Below are 20,336 nucleotides of genomic sequence, written 5' to 3'. Positions count from 1 at the left end.
TATGTCTTCAACTTGCTGATGGCTCCATTAAATACCCATCAGGCGTGATTGAAGACATGATTGTCAAGGTTGGGCCATTTGCCTTTCCTACTGACTTTGTGGTGCTGGAAATGGAGGAGCACAAGAGTGCAACTCTCATTCTAGGAAGACCTTTCCTAGCAACTGGCCGAACCCTCATTGATGTCCAAAAAGGGGAAGTAACCTTGAGAGTCAATGAGGAGGAATTCAAGTTGAATGTGGTCAAAGCCATGCAACATCCAGACACCCCAAATGACTGCATGAGTGTTGACATGATTGATTCTCTGGTAAGAGAGGTCAGTATGGCTGAGAGTCTCGAATCAGAGCTAGAGGACATCTTTAAAGATGTTCAGCCTGATTTGGAGGAGTCAAGAAGATAATAGAACCTGAAAATCCCTCAGGAAGAGGAGAAACCTCCAAAACCCGAGCTCAAACCATTACCACCATCCCTGAAATATGCATTTCTGGGAGAAGGTGAAACCTTTCCTGTAATTATAAGCTCTACCTTGGAGCCACAGGAAGAGGAAGCACTAATTCAAGTGCTAAGGACGCACAAGACAGCTCTTGGGTGGTCCATTGGTGATCTTAAGGGCATTAGCCCAGCCAGGTGCATGCACAAAATCTGTTGGAAGATGACGCCAAGCAGTGGTTCAACCACAAAGGCGGCTGAATCCAGCTATGAAAGAAGTGCAGAAAGAGTCACTAAATTACTAGAGGCTGGGATTATTTATCCTATTTCTGACAGCCCCTGGGTGAGCCCTGTCCAAGTTGTCCCTAAGAAAGGAGGCATGATAGTAGTTCACAATGAAAAAAATGAACTGGTTCCTACAAGGACAGTTACAGGGTGGCGTATGTGTATTGATTATAGAAGGCTCAATACAGCCACCAGAAAGGATCATTTTCCTTTACCATTCATAGACCAGATGCTAGAAAGACTAGCAGGTCATAACTACTGCTTTCTGATGGATATTCAGGTTATAATCAAATTGCAGTAGATCCCCAGGATCAAGAGAAAACGGCATTCACATGCCCTTCTGGAGTATTTGCATACAGAAGGATGCCATTTGGCTTATGCAATGCACCTGCAACCTTTCAGAGGTGCATGCTCTCAATTTTCTCTGATATGGTGGAAAAATTCCTGTTCAGCTCCTGCCTTAACCATTTAGCACTTGTTGAAAAGATGCCAAGAGACTAACCTGGTTTTTAAACTGGGAAAAATGTCACTTTATGGTGACTGAAGGAATTGTCCTTGGGCACAAAATTTCGAACAAGGGGATAGAGGTGGACCAGCTAAGGTAGAAGTAATTGAAAAATTACCACCACTGCTAATGTTAAGGCAATCAGAAGTTTTCTGGGACAGCAGGGTTTTATAGGAGGTTTATAAAGGATTTTTCAAAAATCGCCAAACCTCTGAGCAACCTGCTAGCTGCAGACATGCCATTTATCTTTGAGGAGTGTCTGCAGGCATTTGAAACTCTGAAAGCTAAATTGGTCACAGCACCAATCATCTCTGCACCAGACTGGACATTACCATTTGAACTAATGTGATGCCAGTGACCATGCCATTGGTGCAGTGTTGGGCAAAGGCATGACAAGCTTCTGCATGTCATTTACTATGCCAGCCGTGTGCTAAATGATGCACAGAAAATTACACAACCACAGAAAAAGAGCTACTTGCAGTGGTTTACGCCATTAAAAAGAGCTACTTGCAGTGGTTTACGCCATTGACAAATTCAGATCCTACTTAGTAGGATCAAAAGTGATTGTGTACACTGATCATGCTGCTCTTAAATATCTACTCACAAAGCAAGATTCAAAACCCAGACTCATCAGATGGGTGCTACTTCTGCAAGAGTTTGATATAGAAATAAGACAAAAGGGACAGAAAATCAAGTAGCAGATCACCTGTCCCGAATAGAACCATTGGAAGGGCGTCCCTCCCTCTCACTGAAATTTCTGAAACCTTTCCGGATGAGCAATTACTAGCCGTCCAGGAAGTGCCATGGTTTGCAGACATTGCAACTACAAGGCAGTGAGATTCATACCCAAGGAGTACAGTAAGGTGCAATCAAAGAAATTAATCACAGATGCAAAATACTATCTCTGGGATGAACCATATCTCTTTAAGAGATGTGCAGACGGAGTAATCCGTAGATGTGTGCCTAAAGAAGAAGCACAGAAGATCCTTTGGCATTGCCATGGATCACAGTATGGAGGACATTTTGGAAGTGAACGAACAGCCACAAGAGTCCTCCAGAGTGGCTCTACTGGCCTACTCTCTATAAAGATTCCGAGCATTTGTGCTTAACTGATAGTTGCCAGAGATCAGGCAACCTGCCCCAGTTATGCTATGCCTCAACAAGGAATCTTGGAAATTGAGTTGTTTGATGTATGGGGTATGACTTCATGGGACCTTTCCCACCATCATACTCAACACCTATATTCTGGTGGCAGTGGATATGTATCCAAATGGGTGGAGGCTATTGCAACACCCACTAATGACACTAAAACAGTGTTAAAATTCCTCCAGAAACATATCTTCAGCAGATTTGGTATCCCAGAGTGTTAATCAGTGATGGGGGTACTCATTTCTGTAATAAGCAGCTCTACTCTGCTCTAGTCCGTTATGGAGTCAACACAGGGTGGCTACTCCATATCACCCACAGACTAATGGGCAGGCAGAAGTCTCAAATAGAGAACTTAAAAGAATCCTGGAACGGACTGTAATTAACCGCAGAAAGGATTGGGCAAGAAGCTTGGATGATGCTCTGTGGGCATACAGAACAGCATTTAAGACCCCTATAGGGACCTCTCCATACCAGCTTGTGTATGGAAAGGCGTGTCACTTGCCAGTGGAACTGGAACACAAGGCCTACTGGGCAACCAGATTCCTGAACCTTGATGCCAAATTAGCTGGAGAAAAACGATTGCTCCAGTTAAATGAGCTAGAAGAGTTTAGACTCAATGCTTTTGAAAATGCAAAAATTTACAAGGAAAAGCAAAAAAAAAATGGCATGATAAGAATTGTCATCCAGATCTTTAAACCAGGGCAGAAAGTTCTGCTATTTAACTCTAGGCTCAAATTATTCCCCGGGAAATTAAAATCCCGTGGAGAGGTCCATATGTAATTACAAGTGTATCACCATATGGCTACATAGAGCTTCAAGATAATGACTCTAACAAAAAGTTTATTGTCAATGGACAAAGAGTTAAACATTATCTTGAAGGCAATTTGAGCAAGAATGCTCAAGACTGAGACTTAATTGAAGAATCAGTGATAGTCCAGCTAATGACATTAAAGAAGCGCTTGCTGGGAGGCAACCCAGCCATATACAAAGTTTAATTACTAATTAAATAAATTTTCTTTCTTTACAGGTTGGTCTAAGTATCTTCAAAGGTGAAATAACAAATTAACTGAAGTCCCAAGAGTTACAGAGAAATTTGGAAGTTCACTGGCATGAAAAAGCCAGTAAGAAACACTTTGGGCGTTAAACGCCCAAAAGAAGCACCCACTGGGCGTTAACGCCAGTAAGGGTAGCCTTCTGGGCGTTAAACGCCAGAAAGGAGCATCTTCTGGGCGTTAAACGCCAGAAAGATGCACCTTCTGGGCGTTTAACGCCAATCTGCTAGCATTTTGGGCGTTTAGAAAAACGCCCAGTAAAGAAGGACTTCCTGGCGTTCAACGCCAGAAAGAAGCATCACATGGGCGTGAACGCCCAGGAGAAGCATCACATGGGCGTTAAACGCCCAAACCTTGCACCATGTGGGCGTTTAACGCCAGGATGGTGGGAGGAGGTACAATTTCGTTTTTCTTTATATTTTTCCAAATTTTATGTTTCAATTCATGATTTCTTGCATCAACATATTTCAAATTATCATCTCTCATCCCAAATTAGAGTTCTAAAAATCCTAATTTCTAATATCCCTTTTTCAAAATATCAAAGGAATCTTAATCCATAAAGGACAAATTAATTTTCAATCCAATCAAACTCTTTTAAAAATTTGTTTCAAAACTCAATTATCTTTTTTTTTAAAAAAAAAAATCTTTTTCAAAATTAAATTTTTCAGATTTGTCTTTTAAATTCTTATCATATCTTTCTTTTAAAAATTATATCTTTTTCTAATCATATCTTTTAAAATCATATCTTTATCTTATCTCTTTCTTATTTTTCGAAAAATAACCCACCCCCCTCCCTATATCTTGTGTTCGGCGCCCTCCTCATCATCCAAACTGCTCTCCTCCTATCCCTCTTCTTTCTTCTCTTTTTGCTTGAGGACAAGCAAAGCTCTAAGTTTGGTGTGATATCCGTGATCATCAAATTCATGGCCCCAAGAGGAAACAACCCACCCAAAAGGGCAAGAAAGAAAGCGCTCCAAAGCCACTTTGGAATCAAGGAAAGTTCTTATCTAAAGAACATTCAGATCATTATAAAATAATGAGTCACAGATCAGTGATCCCGGAAGTCAGATTTGATTTGAAAGAAGATGAATATCCGGAGATCCAAGAGCAAATCAGAAACAGGCATTGGGAAATTCTGGCCAATCCTGAAACAAAAGTGGGAAGAAACATGGTTCAAGAGTTCTATGCTAATCTATGGCAGACAGAAAGACAAAGAATCGTTGGAGCTGCTATCTTTGATCATAAAACTGTGGTCAGAGGAAAGATCATTCATACCAATCCTGACAGGATCAGGGAGATATTCAAGATTCCTCAACTAAAAGACGACCCAGACTCCTTTAATAGGAGAATGATGAGGGTCAATAAAGGATTGGACAAGATCTTGGAAGATATATGCGTTCCTGGAGCCAAGTGGACTACCAGCACAACTGGCGACCCAGTTCAACTAAAAAGGGAGGATCTAAAACCAGTAGCCAGAGGCTGGCTGGATTTCGTAGGGCGTTCCATATTGCCCACCAGCAACCGTTCTGAAGTAACCATCAAAGAGCTGTCATGATTCACTGCATCATGTTGGGAAAAGAGGTAGAAGTCCATCAACTGATCTCATGTGAGCTATACAAAGTAGCAAACAGGAACTCTAAAGACGCCAGATTGGCCTATCCAAGCTTAATTTCTATGCTCTGCAAAGATGCCGGAGTGAAGATGGGAATAACAGAGTACATCCCAGTTGAAAAGCCAATTACTGGAATATCAATGGTCAGACAGCAACAAGATGATTCAACCAGGAAGAGAGCACAAGAAGCTCTCCCAGAACTGCCTCAATTCGAATATTGGGAACATCTTGAAGCCTCTATTTCCAGATTGCAAGAAGCTATGGATCAAATAAATGAAGAACAGAATAATCAAAGTAGCATGCTTTGCAAACTGCTCAAAACAGGAGCAAGGGCGTGATCTAAGGGAGCTGAAGCGCCAAAAATTAATCCTTGAACAACACCCCAGAGATTAGAAGAACACGTCCTTCCTCAAAACAAAAGGTTGCTGAGTTCCAATTTTCCTGCTTTAATTTAGTGATAGCATTTTTTATTTGAAATTCACCTTAGGAGATATTTAGTAGTAATTAGTATGTCTATTTTGATTTTATTTCCAATTAAGCTATAGTTTATTTTTCTCATCATCATCAGGCATGAATAAAGTAGTAGATTTATTTTAGAATAAAGAAGTAATCTATATTTTCGAGTTCTTAATAATAAAATTTATAATTAATATTGTGGTGGCAATACTTTTTGTTCTCTGAATGAATGCTTGAACATGCATAAATTGTATTTTGAATTTGATGAATTGGCTCCTGAAAGGATGAGGAACACGAAAAATATTATTGATGATCTGAAAAATCATGAAATTGATTCTTGAAGCAAGAAAAAGCAGTCAAAATATATATATATATATATATATATATATATATATAATATATATATATATATATATATAATTACAATCAAAAGGAATAAAGCCAAGCAGCCCTTAAAACCAAAAGGCAAGGGTAAAAGGATCCAAGGCTTTGAGCATCTATGGATAGGAGGGCCCAAGGAAATAAAATCCAGGCCTAAGCGGCTAAATCAAGCTGTCCCTAACCATGTGCTTGTGTCATGAAGGTCCAAGTGAAAAGCTTGAGACTGAGTGGTTAAAGTCGTGATCCAAAGCAAAAGAGTGTGCTTAAGAGCTCTGGACACCACTGACTGGGGACTCTAGCAAAGCTGAGTCACAATCTGAAAGGTTCACCCAGTTATGTGTCTGTGGCATTTATGTATCCGGTGGTAATACTGGAAAACAAAGTGCTTAGGGCCACAGCCAAGACTCATAAAAAAACTGTGTTCAAGAATCAACATACTACACTAGGAGAGTCAATAATACTATCTGAATTCTGAGTTCCTAAGGATGCCAATTATTCTGAAATTTAAAGATACAGGGGGATGCCAAAACTGTTCAGAGACAAAAAGCTACAAGCCCCGCTCATCTAATAAATTTGAACTTCATCTAAAACTCTGAAATATATACTACTTCTTAATTTCTGTTAGAACCTATTTTATTCATCTAGTTGCTTGAGGACAAGCAACAGTTTAAGTTTGGTGTTGTGATGAGCGGATATTTTGTACGCTTTTTGGGGGTAATTTCATGTAGATTTTAGCATGTTTAATTAGTTTTTAGTTAATTATTATTAGTTTTTAGGCAAAAATCATATTTCTGGACTTTACTATGAGTTGTGTGTTTTTCTGTGATTTCAGGTATTTTCTGGCTGAAATTGAGGGAGCTGAGCAAAAATCTGACTTAGGCTGAAAAAGGACTGCTGATGCTGTTGGATCCTGACCTCCCTGCACTCGAAATGGATTTTCTGGAGCTACAGGAGTCCAATTGGCGCGCTCTCAACGGCGTTGGAAAGTAGACATCCAGGGCTTTCCAGCAATATATAATAGTCCATACTTTGCGCAAGGATAGACGACGTAACTTGGCGTTGAACGCCAAGTACATGCTGCTGTCTGGAGTTAAACGCCAGAAAACGTCATGATCCGGAGTTGAACGCCCAAAACACGTCAAACCTGGAGTTTGACGCCAAGGAAGGCCTTTACACGTGAAAAGCTTTAGTCTCAGCCCCAGCACACACCAAGTGGGCCCCAGAAGTGGATTTCTGCACCAATTATCTTAGTTTATTCATTTTTCTGTAAACCTAGGTTACTAGTTTACTATTTAAACAACTTTACAGACTCATCTTGTACCTCATGACATTTTCAATCTGAATTACATACTTTTGATGGCATGAGTCTCTAAACTCCATGTTGGGGGTGAGGAGCTCTGCAGCGTCTCGATGATTTAATACAATTCCTTTGTTTTCCATTCAAACACGCTTGTTCTTATCTAAGATGTTATTCGCGCTTAACTGGGAGAAGGTGATGATCTGTGACACTCATCACTTTCCTCAACCCATGAACGTGTGCCTGACAACCACCTCCGTTCTACATCAGATTGAATGAATATCTCTTAGATTCCCCAACAGAATCTTCGTGGTATAAGCCGGATTGATGGCGGCATTCATGAGAATCCGGAAAGTCTAAACCTTGTCTGTGGTATTCCGAGTAGGATTCCGGGATTGAATGACTGTGACGTGCTTCAAACTTTAACCTGCTGGGCGTTAGTGACAGACGCAAAAGAGGGATTCTATTCCAGTAGGAGCGGGAACCAACCGGTGATTGGCCGTACTGTGACAGAGTGCGTGCATTAGCTTTCACTGCGAGATGGAAGTAGCCATTGACAACGGTGACACCCTACATAGAGCTTGCCATGGAAGGAACCAGGCGTGTGAGAAGAGGACTTCAAGGAAAAGTAGAAATTCAAGGGACAAAGCATCTCCAAAACTCCAACATGTTCTCCATTACTGCACAACAGTAACGCTAGTATTCTTTATTATTCCAATATATTCCATAATCCTTTATAAACAAATAACTCTATTGTTCAAGTAATCCAAACAATTTTCTTTCACATCCTGACTAAGACTAATAAAATAAACATTAATTGCTTCAAACCAATAATCTCTGTGGATTCGACCCTTACTCACGTAAGGTATTACTTGGACGACCCAGTACACTTGCTGGTTAGTTGAACGGAGTTGTGAATTCAACCAGGGCCCTAAGGGTACATGCCAAAGCTCAAAAGATAGAATAATATATTAAGAATATTGAATCACAATTTCGTCCACCAACTATGAATTCTAAAATATCAATGAATATTAATTTAATTAGATGAGCGGGACTTGTAGCTTTTTGCTTCTGAACAGTTTTGGCATCTCACTTTTTCCTTTGAAGTTTAGAATGATTGGCTTCTCTAGGAACTTAGAATTTCAGATAGTGTTATTGACTTTCCTAGTTAAGCATGTTGATTCTTGAACACAGCTACTTATGAGTCTTGGCCGTGGCCCTAAGCATTTTGTTTTCCAGTATTACCACCGGATAGACAAATGCCACAGACACATAACTGGGTGAACCTTTTCAGATTGTCAGCTTTGCTAGAGTCCCCAGTTAGAGGTGTCCAGAGCTCTTAAGCACACTCTTTTTGCTTTGGATCACGACTTTAACCATTCAGCCTCAAGCTTTTCACTTGGACCTTCATGACACAAGCACATGGTTAGGGACAGCTTGGTTTAGCCGGTTAGGCCTGGATTTTATTTCCTTGGGTCCTCCTATCCATTGATGCTCGAAGCCTTGGATCCTTTTTACCCTTGCCTTTTGGTTTTAAGGGCTATTGGCTTTTTCTGCTTGCTTTTTCCCCTTTTTTTTCTTTCTATTTTTTTTCGCCATTTTTTTTCGCAAGCTTCTTCTTTTTCACTGCTTTTTCTTGCTTCAAGAATCAATTTCATGATTTTTCAGATCATCAATAACATTTCTCTTTGTTCATCATTCTTTCAAGAGCCAACAGTTTTAACATTCATAAACAACAAGATCAAAAATATGCACTGTTCAATCATTCATTCAGAAAATAAAAAGTATTGTCACCACATCAATATAATTAAACTAAATTCAAGGATAAATTCGAAATTCATGTACTTCTTGTTCTTTTGAGTTAAAACATTTTTCATTTAAGAGAGGTGAAGGATTAATGGAATTATTCATAACTTTAAGACATAGTTACTACATACATATGATCATGAAGTAGAGACACAAAACATAGATAAACATACAACATAAAAACCGAAAAGCAGAAAGAAATAAAGAACAAGGAATGAATCCACCTTAGTGGCGTCTTCTTCTTGAAGGACCAACAATGTCCTTAAGCTCTTCTATGTCCCTTTCTTGCCTTTGTTGCTCCTCCCTCATTGCTCTTTGATCTTCTCTTATTTCATGGAGAATGATGGAGTGCTCATGATGTTCCACCCTTAATTGTTCCATATTGTGGCTCAAATCTTCTAAGGAGGTGTTGAGTTGCTCCCAATAGTTGTTGGGAGGAAAGTGCATCCCTTGAGGCATCTCAGGGATTTCTTGATGATGAGCTTCCTCATGCATCTCTTGAGAACCGTGAGGGATCTCTCTTGCTTGCTCCATCCTCTTCTTGGTGATGGGCTTATCCTCTTCAATGGGGATGTCTCCTTCTATGATAACTCCAGCTGAGTAACATAGATGGCAAATAAGGTGAGGAAAAGCTAGCCTTGCCATGGTGGAGGACTTGTCGGCTATTTTGTAGAATTTATTGGAGATGACCTCATGAACTTCTACTTCCTCTCCAATCATGATGCTATGAATCGTGATGGCCCGATCCACAGTAACTTCAGATCGGTTGCTAGTAGGAATGATGGAGCGTTGAATGAACTCCAACCATCCTCTAGCCACAGGCTTGAGGTCCAGTCTTCTTAGTTGAACTGGTCTCCCTTTGGAGTCTCTTCTCCATTGAGCTCCTTCTACACATATGTCCATTAGGACTTGGTCCAACCTTTGATTAAAGTTGACCCTTCTAGTGTAGGGGCGTTCATCTCCTTGCATTATGGGCAAGTGAAACGCCAACCTCCCATTTTCCGGACTAAAATCTAAGTATTTCCCCCGAACCATTGTGAGATAATTCTTTGGATTCGGGTTCATACTTTGATCATGGTTCCTAGTGATCCATGCATTGGCATAGAACTCTTGAACCATTAAGATTCTGACTTGTTGCATGGGGTTGGTTAGGACTTCCCAACCTCTTCTTCGGATCTCATGTCGGATCTCTGGATACTCATTCTTTTTGAGCTTGAAAGGGACCTCGGGGATCACCTTCTTCTTTGTCACAACATCGTAGAAGTGGTCTTGATGACTTTTGGAGATGAATCTTTTCATCTCCCATGACTTGGAGGTGGAAGCTTTTGTCTTCCCTTTTCCTTTTCTAGAGGATTCTCTGGCCTTAGGTGCCATTGATGGTAGTGGAAAACAAAAAATATTGTGCTTTAACCACACCAAACTTAAAAAGATTGCTCGTCCTCGAGTAATAGAAGAAAAAAGAGAAGAAGAAGAAGAAGAGAATATGGTAGAGAAGGAGAGAGGTAGGTTCGGCCAAGGTGAAGAAGAGGGGGTTGTGTTGTGTGAAAATGAAGTGGAATGGAAGGGTATATATAGGGAGAGGGGGGAGTGTATGTTCGGCCATTTAGGGTGGGAATGGGTGGGAAATTGGTTTTGAATTTTTGAAGGTAGGTGGGGTTTATGGGGAAGAGTGGATGGATGTGAGTGGTGAAGGGGGTGATTGGGAAGAGGAATTGAGGTGATTGGTGTAGAGTGTTGGGAAGTGTGACATGGGGAAGAGTAATCACAAAAAATAGGATTAGGAGGTAAGGTGGGAATATAGTAGGTGGAGATCCTGTGGGGTCCACAGATCCTGAGGTGATCCTGTGGGGTCCACAGATCCTGAGGTGTCAAGGAATTCCATCCCTGCACCAAATAGGCATGTAAAATGCCTTTGCACACTATTCTGGTGTTTAAACGCCCATTGATGAACGTTCTGGGCGTTCAACGCCCATTTCAAGCATGTTTCTGGCGTTGAACGCCAGTTTTATGCTTGTTATTGGCGTTCAGTGCCAGCTTTTCTTCTCTAGGCACATTCCTGGCGTTCAGCGCCAGAATGTTGCTTGTTTCTGGCGTTCAGCGCCAGAATGATGCTCTGTTCTGGCGTTGAACGCCGGCCAGATGCATCTTACTGGCGTTGAACGCCAGCCTGTGCGTCCTCCAGGTTGTGAATTTTTTTTTCTGCTGTTTTTGATTCTGTTTTTAATTCTTATGATTTTTTCGTGACTCCTCATGATCATGTACCTAATAAAACACAAAATAACAATAAAATAAAAATTAGATAAATAAAATTGGGTTGCCTCCCAACAAGCGCTTCTTTAATGTCAATAGCTTGACAGTGGCTCTCATGGAGCCACAAGGTGATCAGGTCAATGTTGTATAGTCCCAACACCAAACTTAGAGTTTGGATATGGGATCTTAACACCAAACTTAAGAGTTTGGTTGTGGCTTCCCAACACCAAACTTAGAGTTTGACTGTGGGGGTTCTTCTTGACTCTGAACTGAGAGAAGCTCTTCATGCTTACTCTCTTTTGTCACAGAGGGATGGCCATGTGCCTTAAACACAAGGTAGTCCCCATTCAATTGAAGGACTAATTCACCTCTATTGACATCTATCACAGCTTCTGCTGTGGCTAGAAAAGGTCTTCCAAGGATGATGCATTCATCCTCTTCCTTCCTAGTGTCTAAGATTATGAAATCAGCAGGGATGTAAAGGCCTTCAACCTTTACTAGCACATCCTCCACTATTCCATAAGCTTGTCTCAATGACTTGTCTGCCAATTGTTGTAATGAGAACAAGGCAGGTTGTACCTCAATGATTCCCAGCTTCTCCATTACAGAGAGTGGCATAAGATTTATCCCTGACCCCAGATCACATAGAGCCTTTTCAAAGGTTATGGTGCCTATGGTACAAGGTATTAAGAACTTGCCAGGATCTTGTTTCTTTTTGAGGTAGAGTTTACTGAATCCAGGTATCTAGTTCACTAATGAGCAAGGGGGGTTCACTTTCCCAAGTCTCATTACCAAACAGCTTGGCATTCAGCTTCATGATAGCTCCTAAATATTGAGCAACTTGCTCTCCAGTCACATCTTCATCCTCTTCAGAGGAAGAATAGTCTTCAGAGCTTATGAATGGCAGAAGGAGATTTAATGGAATCTCTATGGTCTCTGTATGAGCCTCAGATTCCTTTGGATCCTTAATAGGAAACTCCTTCTTGCTTGAAGGACGTCCCAGGAGGTCTTCCTCACTAGGATTGTCGTCCTCCTCCTCCCTTGTGCATTCGGCCACATTGATCACATCAATGGCCTTGCACTCTCCTTTTGGATTCTCTTCCGTATTGCTTGGGAGAATACTGGGAGGAGTTTCAATGACTTTCTTACTCAGCTGGCCCACTTGTGCCTCCAGATTTCTGATGGAGGATCTTGTTTCATTCATGAAACTGAAGGTGGCCTTTGACAGATCAGAGACTAGATTAACTAAATTAGAAGTATTTTGTTCAGAATTCTCTGTCTGTTGCTGAGAAGATGATGGATATGGCTTGCTATTGCTTAGCCTAGTGCGTCCACCATTGTTAAAGCCTTGCTGAGGCTTTTGTTGATCCTTCCATGAGAAATTTGGATGATTCTCCATGATGAGTTATAGGTGTTTCCATAAGGTTCACCCATGTAATTAACCTCTGCCATTGCAGGGTTCTCAGGATCATAAGCTTCTTCAGAAGCTGCCTCTTTAGTACTGTTGGATGCATTTTGCCATCCATTCAGACTTTGAGAGATCATGTTGACCTGTTGAGTCAACACTTTGTTCTGAGTCAATATGGCATTCAGAGCATCAATTTCAAGAACTCATTTCTTCTGAGGTATCCCATTATTCACTGAATTCCTCTCAGAAGTGTACATGAATTGGTTGTTTGCAACCATATCAATGAGTTCTTAAGCCTCTTCAGGCGTTTTCTTTAGGTGAATAGATCCACCGGCAGAATGGTCCAATGACATTTTCGAAAATTCAGATAGACCATAATAGAATATATCTAATATGGTCCATTCTAAAAACATGTCAGATGGACATCTTTTGGTCAGCTGCTTGTATCTTTCCCAAGCTTCATAGAGGGATTCACCATCTTTTTGTTTGAAGGTTTGAACATCCACTCTCAACTTGCTCAGCTTTTGAGGAGGAAAGAATTTATCCAAGAAGGCTGTGACCAGCTTATCCCAAGAGTCCAGGCTATCCTTAGGTTGTGAATCCAACCATATTCTAGCTCTGTCTCTTACAGCAAAAGGGAAAAGCATGAGTCTGTAGACTTCAGAATCAACTCCATTTGTCTTTACAGTCTTACAGATCTGCAAGAACTCAGTTAGAAACTAATAAGGATCTTCAGATGGAAGTCCATAAAACTTGCAGTTTTGTTGCATTAAGGCAACTAGCTGAGGTTCAGCTCAAAATTATTGGCTCCAATGGCAGGAATGGAGATGCTTCTTCCATCAAACTTGGACGTTGGCTTTGTGAAGTCACCAAGCATTCTCCTTGCATTATTATTATTTTCGGCTGCCATCTCCTTCTCTTGTTCGAAATTTTCTGAAAGGTTACCTTTAGATTGTTGTAATTTAGCTTCTCTTAATTTTCTCTTCAGAGTCCTTTCAGGTTCTGGATCAATTTCAACAAGAGTGCCTTTATCCTTGTTCCTGCTCATATGAAAGAGAAGAATACAAGAAAAGAAAGAGGAATCCTCTATGTCAGAGTATAGAGATTCCTTTATGTTAGTAGAAAAAGAAGGGGGTAGAAGAAGAAAAGTGAAGAATCCAAACACAAGGGATATATTGGGTTTGGATTTTTAGATGAAGAGAAGTGAAGAAAGGTGTTAGTAAATAAATAATTAAATAGAATAAGAAAAGAGAGGGAGAATTTCGAAAACAATTTTGAAAAAGGGGTTAGTAATTTTCGAAAATAAGATAAGATTAAAATTAAAATTTAAAATAATTAATTAATTAAAAAGAAATTTTGAAAAAGGGATGAGATATTTTTGAAAATTAGAGAGGGAAAAGTAGTTAGGTAGTTTTGAAAAAGATAAGAAACAAACAAAAAGTCAAAGAGTTAGTTGAAAAAGATATTAAAATCAAAATTGAAAAGATAAGAAGATAAAAGGTGAGATAAGATATTTTGAAATCAAATTTTAAAAAAGATAAAATTTTTGAAAAAGATAAGATAAAAGATAAAAAGATTTAAATTTTAAATTTAAAATTACTTACTTCACTAACAAGAAACTTCAAGATAAGACTCTAGAGCTTAAAGATTGAACCTTTCTTAACAAGAAAGTAACAAACTTCAAACTTTTTGAATCAATCACATTAATTGTTAGCTAATAAGATGTAAAGATAAGAAAAATATTTTGAAAATATTTTGAAAAATATTTTTGGAATTTTCGAAAAATGAAGAAAAAAAATGAAAAAGATATAATTTTTGAAAAAGATTTTGAAAAGTTAAGATTTTTAAAATTGAAATTTTGACTTGACTTGTGAGAGACAACTAATTTTAAAAATTTTTGACCAAGTCAACCCAAAATTTCGAAAATTTGGAGGGAAATAAGGAAAAGATATATTTTTTATTTTTGAAATTTTTTTTTAATTATGAAAGAGAAAAACATAAAAAATGACCCAAAATATGAAAATTTTGGATCAAACACATAATGCATGCAAGAACACTATGATTGTCAAGATGAACACCAAGAACACTTTGAAGATCATGATGAACATCAAGAACATAATTTTGAAAAATTTTTTATGCAAAGAAAACATGCAAGACACCAAACTTAGAAATCTTTAATGCATGGAAAATATGAATGCAAAAGTGCACACGAAAAACAACAAACAACACAAAACAAGAAATCATCAAGATCAAACAAGAAGACTTGTCAAGAACAACTTGAAGATCATGAAGAACACAATGAATGCATGAGATTTTCGAAAAAATGCAAGAAAAATTTTAAAAGCATGCAATTGACACCAAACTTAAAAATTAACACAAGACTCAAACAAGAAACACAAAATATTTTTGATTTTTATGATTTTCTAATTTTTTTGGATTTTTTATTAATTTTTTTTTGAAAAGAAAGTTTGGAAAAACGAAAAAGAAAAGAAAAATTTTGAAAAAGATTTTTGAAAAGAAAATTACCTAATCTGAGCAACAAGATGAACCGTCAGTTGTCCATACTCGAACAATCCCCGGCAACGACGCCAAAAACTTGGTGGACGAAATTGTGATCAACAATAATTCCAGGCACTGTTAGAGAAGCTTTTTCTTTCCACAACTCCGTTCAACTTTACCAGCAAGTGTACTGGGTCATCCAAGTAATACCTTACGTGAGTAAGGGTCGATCCCACAGAGATTGTTGGTATGAAGCAAGCTATGGTCACCTTGTAAATCTCAGTTAGGCAGATTAAATTGATTTATGGTGAGTTCGAAAATTAATAAATAAATAGAAAATAAAAGGGATAGAAATACTTATGTAAATTAATAGTGGGAATTTCAGATAAGTGTATGGAGATGCTGTGATCCTCTTCAGTCTCTACTTTCCTATTACATTCATCCAATCCTTTTTACTCCTTTCCATGGCAAGCTGTATGTAGGGCATCACCGTTGTCAATGGCTACATCCCATCCTCTCAGTGAAAACGTTCCTATGCTCTGTCACAGCACGGCTAATCATCTGTCGGTTCTCAATCAGGTTGGAATAGAATCCCTTGAATCTTTTGCGCTTGTCATCACGCCCAGCCTTCAGGAGTTTGAAGCTCGTCACAGTCATTCAATCCCAGAATCCTACTCGAAATACCATAGACAAGGTTTAGACTTTCCGGATCCTCATGAATGCCGCCATCTATCTAGCTTATACCACGAAGATTCTGTTGGGGAATCTAAGAGATATGCGCCTGGTCTAAAGTAGAACGGAAGTGATTGTCAGTCACGCACGTTCATAGGTGAGAATGATGATGAGTGTCACGGATCATCACATTCATCAAAGTTAAGTATAACGTATATCTTGGAATAAGAATAAAAGAGAATTGAATAGAAAGTAATAGTAATTGTATTGAAACTTGAGGTACAGCAGAGCTCCACACCCTTAATCTATGGTGTACAGAAACTCCACTGTTGAAAATACATAAGTGAAAGGTTCAGGCATGGCCGAATGGCCAGCCCCCTGAATGATCAAAGGACCGAATTATCAAAGACTAAACAGTCAAAGATTAAACTGTCAAAAGATATCTAATACATTAGTAACTTATCCTATTTATACTAGACTAGCTACTAGGGTTTACATGAGTAAGTAATTGGTGCATAAATCTACTTCCGGGGCCCACTTGGTGTATGCTTAGGCTGAGCTTGATCTATCCAAGAGCTGAGGCTTTTCTTGGAGTTGAACTCCAAGTTATAACGTGTTTTGGGTGTTCAACTCCGGATCATGACGTTTTTCTGGCGTTTAACTCCAGACAGCAGCATGTACTTGGCGTTCAACGCCAAGTTACGTCATCAATTTCCGAATAAAGTATGGACTATTATATATTGATGGAAAGCTCTGGATGTCTACTTTCCCACGCCGTTGAGAGCGTGCCAATTGGAGTTCTGTAGCTCCAGAAAATCCATTTCGAGTGTAGGGAGGTTAGATTCCAACAGCATCAGCAGTCCTTTTGTCAGCCTTTTTCAGAGTTTTGCTCAAGTCCCTTAATTTCAGCCAGAAATTACCTGAAATCACAGAAAAACACACAAACTCATAGTAAAGTCCAGAAATGTGAATTTAACATAAAAACTAATGAAAACATTCCTAAAAGTAGCTTGAACTTACTAAAAACTACCTAAAAATAATGCCAAAAAGCGTATAAATTATCCGCTCATCACACACGTTCTCAGTAGGGAATGGAAATGAAGTAAAAGTAATGAATTTAATGCAAATAATTAACTTACTTAGTAAAACTATTTTGTTAACCCTTTGGAAATACTTTTATTTCTACTTTAGATAAATACTTACTTTTCTTTAAATTTCTAAACTCAAAACAAATTTTAAATATAAAACTAGTCACCTTTTCTGTCTCTCAGCCACATAGTTAATCCTCAATCAAATGTCAACTCGTAATCACTTTAAAACACTCACAAACAAATAGTGCAAGCAAGAGATTCAATTCAATGTACAAGCAAGTCACAACAAGACAAACAATACAATCACAAAGTAATAAAACAAGCAAGCGCAATCAAATGCAAATGTGCAAACAACATGATGCATGTCTATCCCTAACACAGGCCATGAGCTCATGTGTCGGTTGCCTACCCGCTCCCGACATTACCCGGGCACAAGTCCCAAATATGGCTTTCCAGATGCATCAATGTGTTTATAAGTCGTACGGCCAGGCCGCATCAGTGTGACTTTCCAAATCAATAAGCGTACATCTGGAAAATAGTTCTCAGTGTGTGGGCGTCCCCACTTTACATTTGGCACTAAGGCCCAAACAATGTCACATCTGCTCTCCTGTGGCAGAGATTCCTTTTCTTAAAAAACCAAGCTCAAAACAACACTTAGAACAAAATTTCTCCTTACAAAATTGGATTTAAAACATTATGTTTTTCTTAATAAATCTAGTTTAAAAATAGAATACACATTTTCTCAACTAAATAAATCTCAAATAATTTAATTTTCCAAAACCAAATCTTTTAAAATAACTTTTCAAATAAAACCTCAGATTTTATAAAATTTCGGCAGCACTCCCCTAAAACTCGGGTTTAGCCACCCTTTTCGGGTCCCAACTGAACCATTTTCAACCTCTTTTCAATCAAGAAATCAAATACAGTCACAAACACAACTCAAAATCATCATTCAATCATTTCAAACAATCATAAATTATTTACAAATACCCACTAGACTTCCATGGCATTCATAGTTTAAAAACAGTTAATTTCAAAACAAAATTCCCTATCTCCGTATGAAATCAAAATCAACAAAAATTTCGGAAAAACTTTCTGACCGAGCTGCTGAAGAGAAAAACGTCAAAAATCGTCTGTGCCTTCTAGAACTCCAATTGGCCGAACTCAAGAGGAAGGGGAGCTATATTACCGTCAGCTTTCACTGATCAAAAGAGACGCCAATACGTAGAGGAGGAGGATACGAACACTTTTACCGGATTAGATTTTTTATTGGAGTTACGGATCCCAAGAAATCGAGACTAAAAGTTCACGGTGCCGTTGTTCTCTCATTCTCTCTCACTCACGGCATTCTCTTCATTTTCCCAAAGAAAATGATTCAGTATTGCTTGGAGAAGGAATGGTTAATGAAAGAAGAATGGATAATTAGTGTTAAGGTGACACATGGAAGACTTATGTGTCATTGATATATATATATATATATATATATATATATATATATATATATATATATATAATATATATATATATATATATATATAAAGCTTAGCAAGTAACACATTCCATTTTTTATTCTTTCATTCCCTTAAAGGCTTTCGGCCGATGGGAATAATAATAATAATAATAATAATAATAATAATAATAATAATAATAATAATAATAATAATAATAATAATAATAATAATAATAATAATAATTAATTTAATTTTTGTTTCATCAAATTATTTTTTGATAAATAATTAAATTTAATAGAATAAATAATAATTAAATTAAACTTCAATAATCATAAAATTTTATTTAATTATTATTGTTAAAAAAATAGTTTTTTTTAAAAATTACATCTCCATATAATATATTAGTTCATAAATAGCTAATTATTTAATTTTAAAAAAATTCGGGGACTTACATGCTCAACTTTATGTTGATGAGATAGTTAAGTTACATGGAATTCCAGTGTCTATTATTTCCGATCGCGGGCTCCAGTTTACATCTCATTTTTAGAAATCTTTTCAAAAAGCGTTAGGAACTCGTCTGGATCTTAGCACAGCTTTTCACTCTCAAACTGATGGATAATCAGAGAGGACGATCCAGATATTGGAAGACATGTTAAGGTGTTGTGTTCTAGATTTTGGTGGAAATTAGGACAGCTATCTACCTTTGATCGAGTTCTCCTATAATAATAGTTATCAAGCCAGCATTCAAATGGCACCTTTTGAGGCTCTTTATGGGAGAAGATGGAGGTCACCTGTTGGGTGGTTTGAGGTTGGTGAGGCTAAGCTTTTGGGGTCAAATTTGGTACAAGATGCAGTTGAGAAGGTTCGCATAATAAGAGAACGTTTATTAGCAGCTCAGAGTAGGCAGAAGGCTTATGTTGATAACAGAAGGCGTAACTTAGAGTTTTCAGTGGGTGATCAGGTATTTCTTAGAGTGTCGCCTATGAAGGGAGTGATGAGGTTTGGGAAAAGAGGCAAGCTTAGTCCTCGATACATTGGTCCATTTGAGATTTTGGATAGAATAGGTGCAGTTGCTTATCGCTTGGCATTGCCGCCTGAGTTGTCTACGATTCATCTAGTCTTTCACGTATCAATGTTGCACAAATATCTTCCTGACCCATCTCATGTGCTCGCCCCACAAGTCATAGAGATAAAGGAGGATTTATCATTTGAAGAGGAACCGGTGACTATAGTCGATCGCCAAGTAAAGAAACTACGTTCTAAAGAGATAGCATATGTGAAAGTTGTTTGGAAGAATCATTCAGTGGAAGAAGCAACTTGGGAAGTAGAGGATGCCATGCGCGACAAATATCCGTATTTGTTTGAGTCTGAAGGTAACTATTACACTTACCACCATATATGAATTTGAAATTCGGGGACCGAATTTCTTAAGGGGGAAAGAATGTTATGACCGAAAAAAAAAGAAGAGGGGTTTAATGAGTCACGTGACTTACCCCCTCCCCAACCCCACTTATTTTCTTTCACCCGAAACCCTTCTCCCTTTTCTTTCAATTTCATTTCTTCTTCTTCTTCTTCTTCTTCTTCTTCTTCTTCTTCTTCTTCTTCTTCTTCTTCTCATCTCTTCTTTTTGAAATCATACACTACCATTAAATCCACTTCTTTCATTTTACTTCCTTCTCCTTCTCTTCTCTTTTTTATTTTATTCATTCAAATTTCTTTTATCACAACCCTAAATCATGGAGCTTCAACCTATTTAGTGAAGAAAGTATTCAACTTTTGAGTTCTGGTTATTATTGAGGCTTCAAGGTAACTCTTTGACTCAATAATTAGCTATATCTCAAATTTTTAGCATCCCTATACTTGTGGGTATAGCAAAATCCGAATTAGGGTTATTAGGGTTAGAATATTTGGGACTTTTGTCAATGTGAGTAAGATTATGTTAATTGACAATATTAGTAGCTCACAAATATCATTATTGTCATATTTCTAGAGTTG

The 20,336-nt window shown here is 38.2% G+C and overlaps 1 non-coding gene across 1 annotated transcript; it reads left to right on the top strand.

The window, feature by feature from the left end:
• The first annotated feature begins 13,039 nt into the window (after positions 1-13,039).
• Positions 13,040-13,143, top strand: LOC130959146 (small nucleolar RNA R71). Its single transcript, XR_009078241.1, has one exon. It is a non-coding gene; the product is annotated as a small nucleolar RNA R71 (small nucleolar RNA).
• Positions 13,144-20,336: the final 7,193 nt, after the last annotated feature.

Source organism: Arachis stenosperma, chromosome 10 (genome assembly GCF_014773155.1).
Source record: "Arachis stenosperma cultivar V10309 chromosome 10, arast.V10309.gnm1.PFL2, whole genome shotgun sequence".
NCBI classification, from domain to species: domain Eukaryota; kingdom Viridiplantae; phylum Streptophyta; class Magnoliopsida; order Fabales; family Fabaceae; genus Arachis; species Arachis stenosperma.
This window is presented reverse-complemented; position numbering and strand designations above follow the sequence as displayed.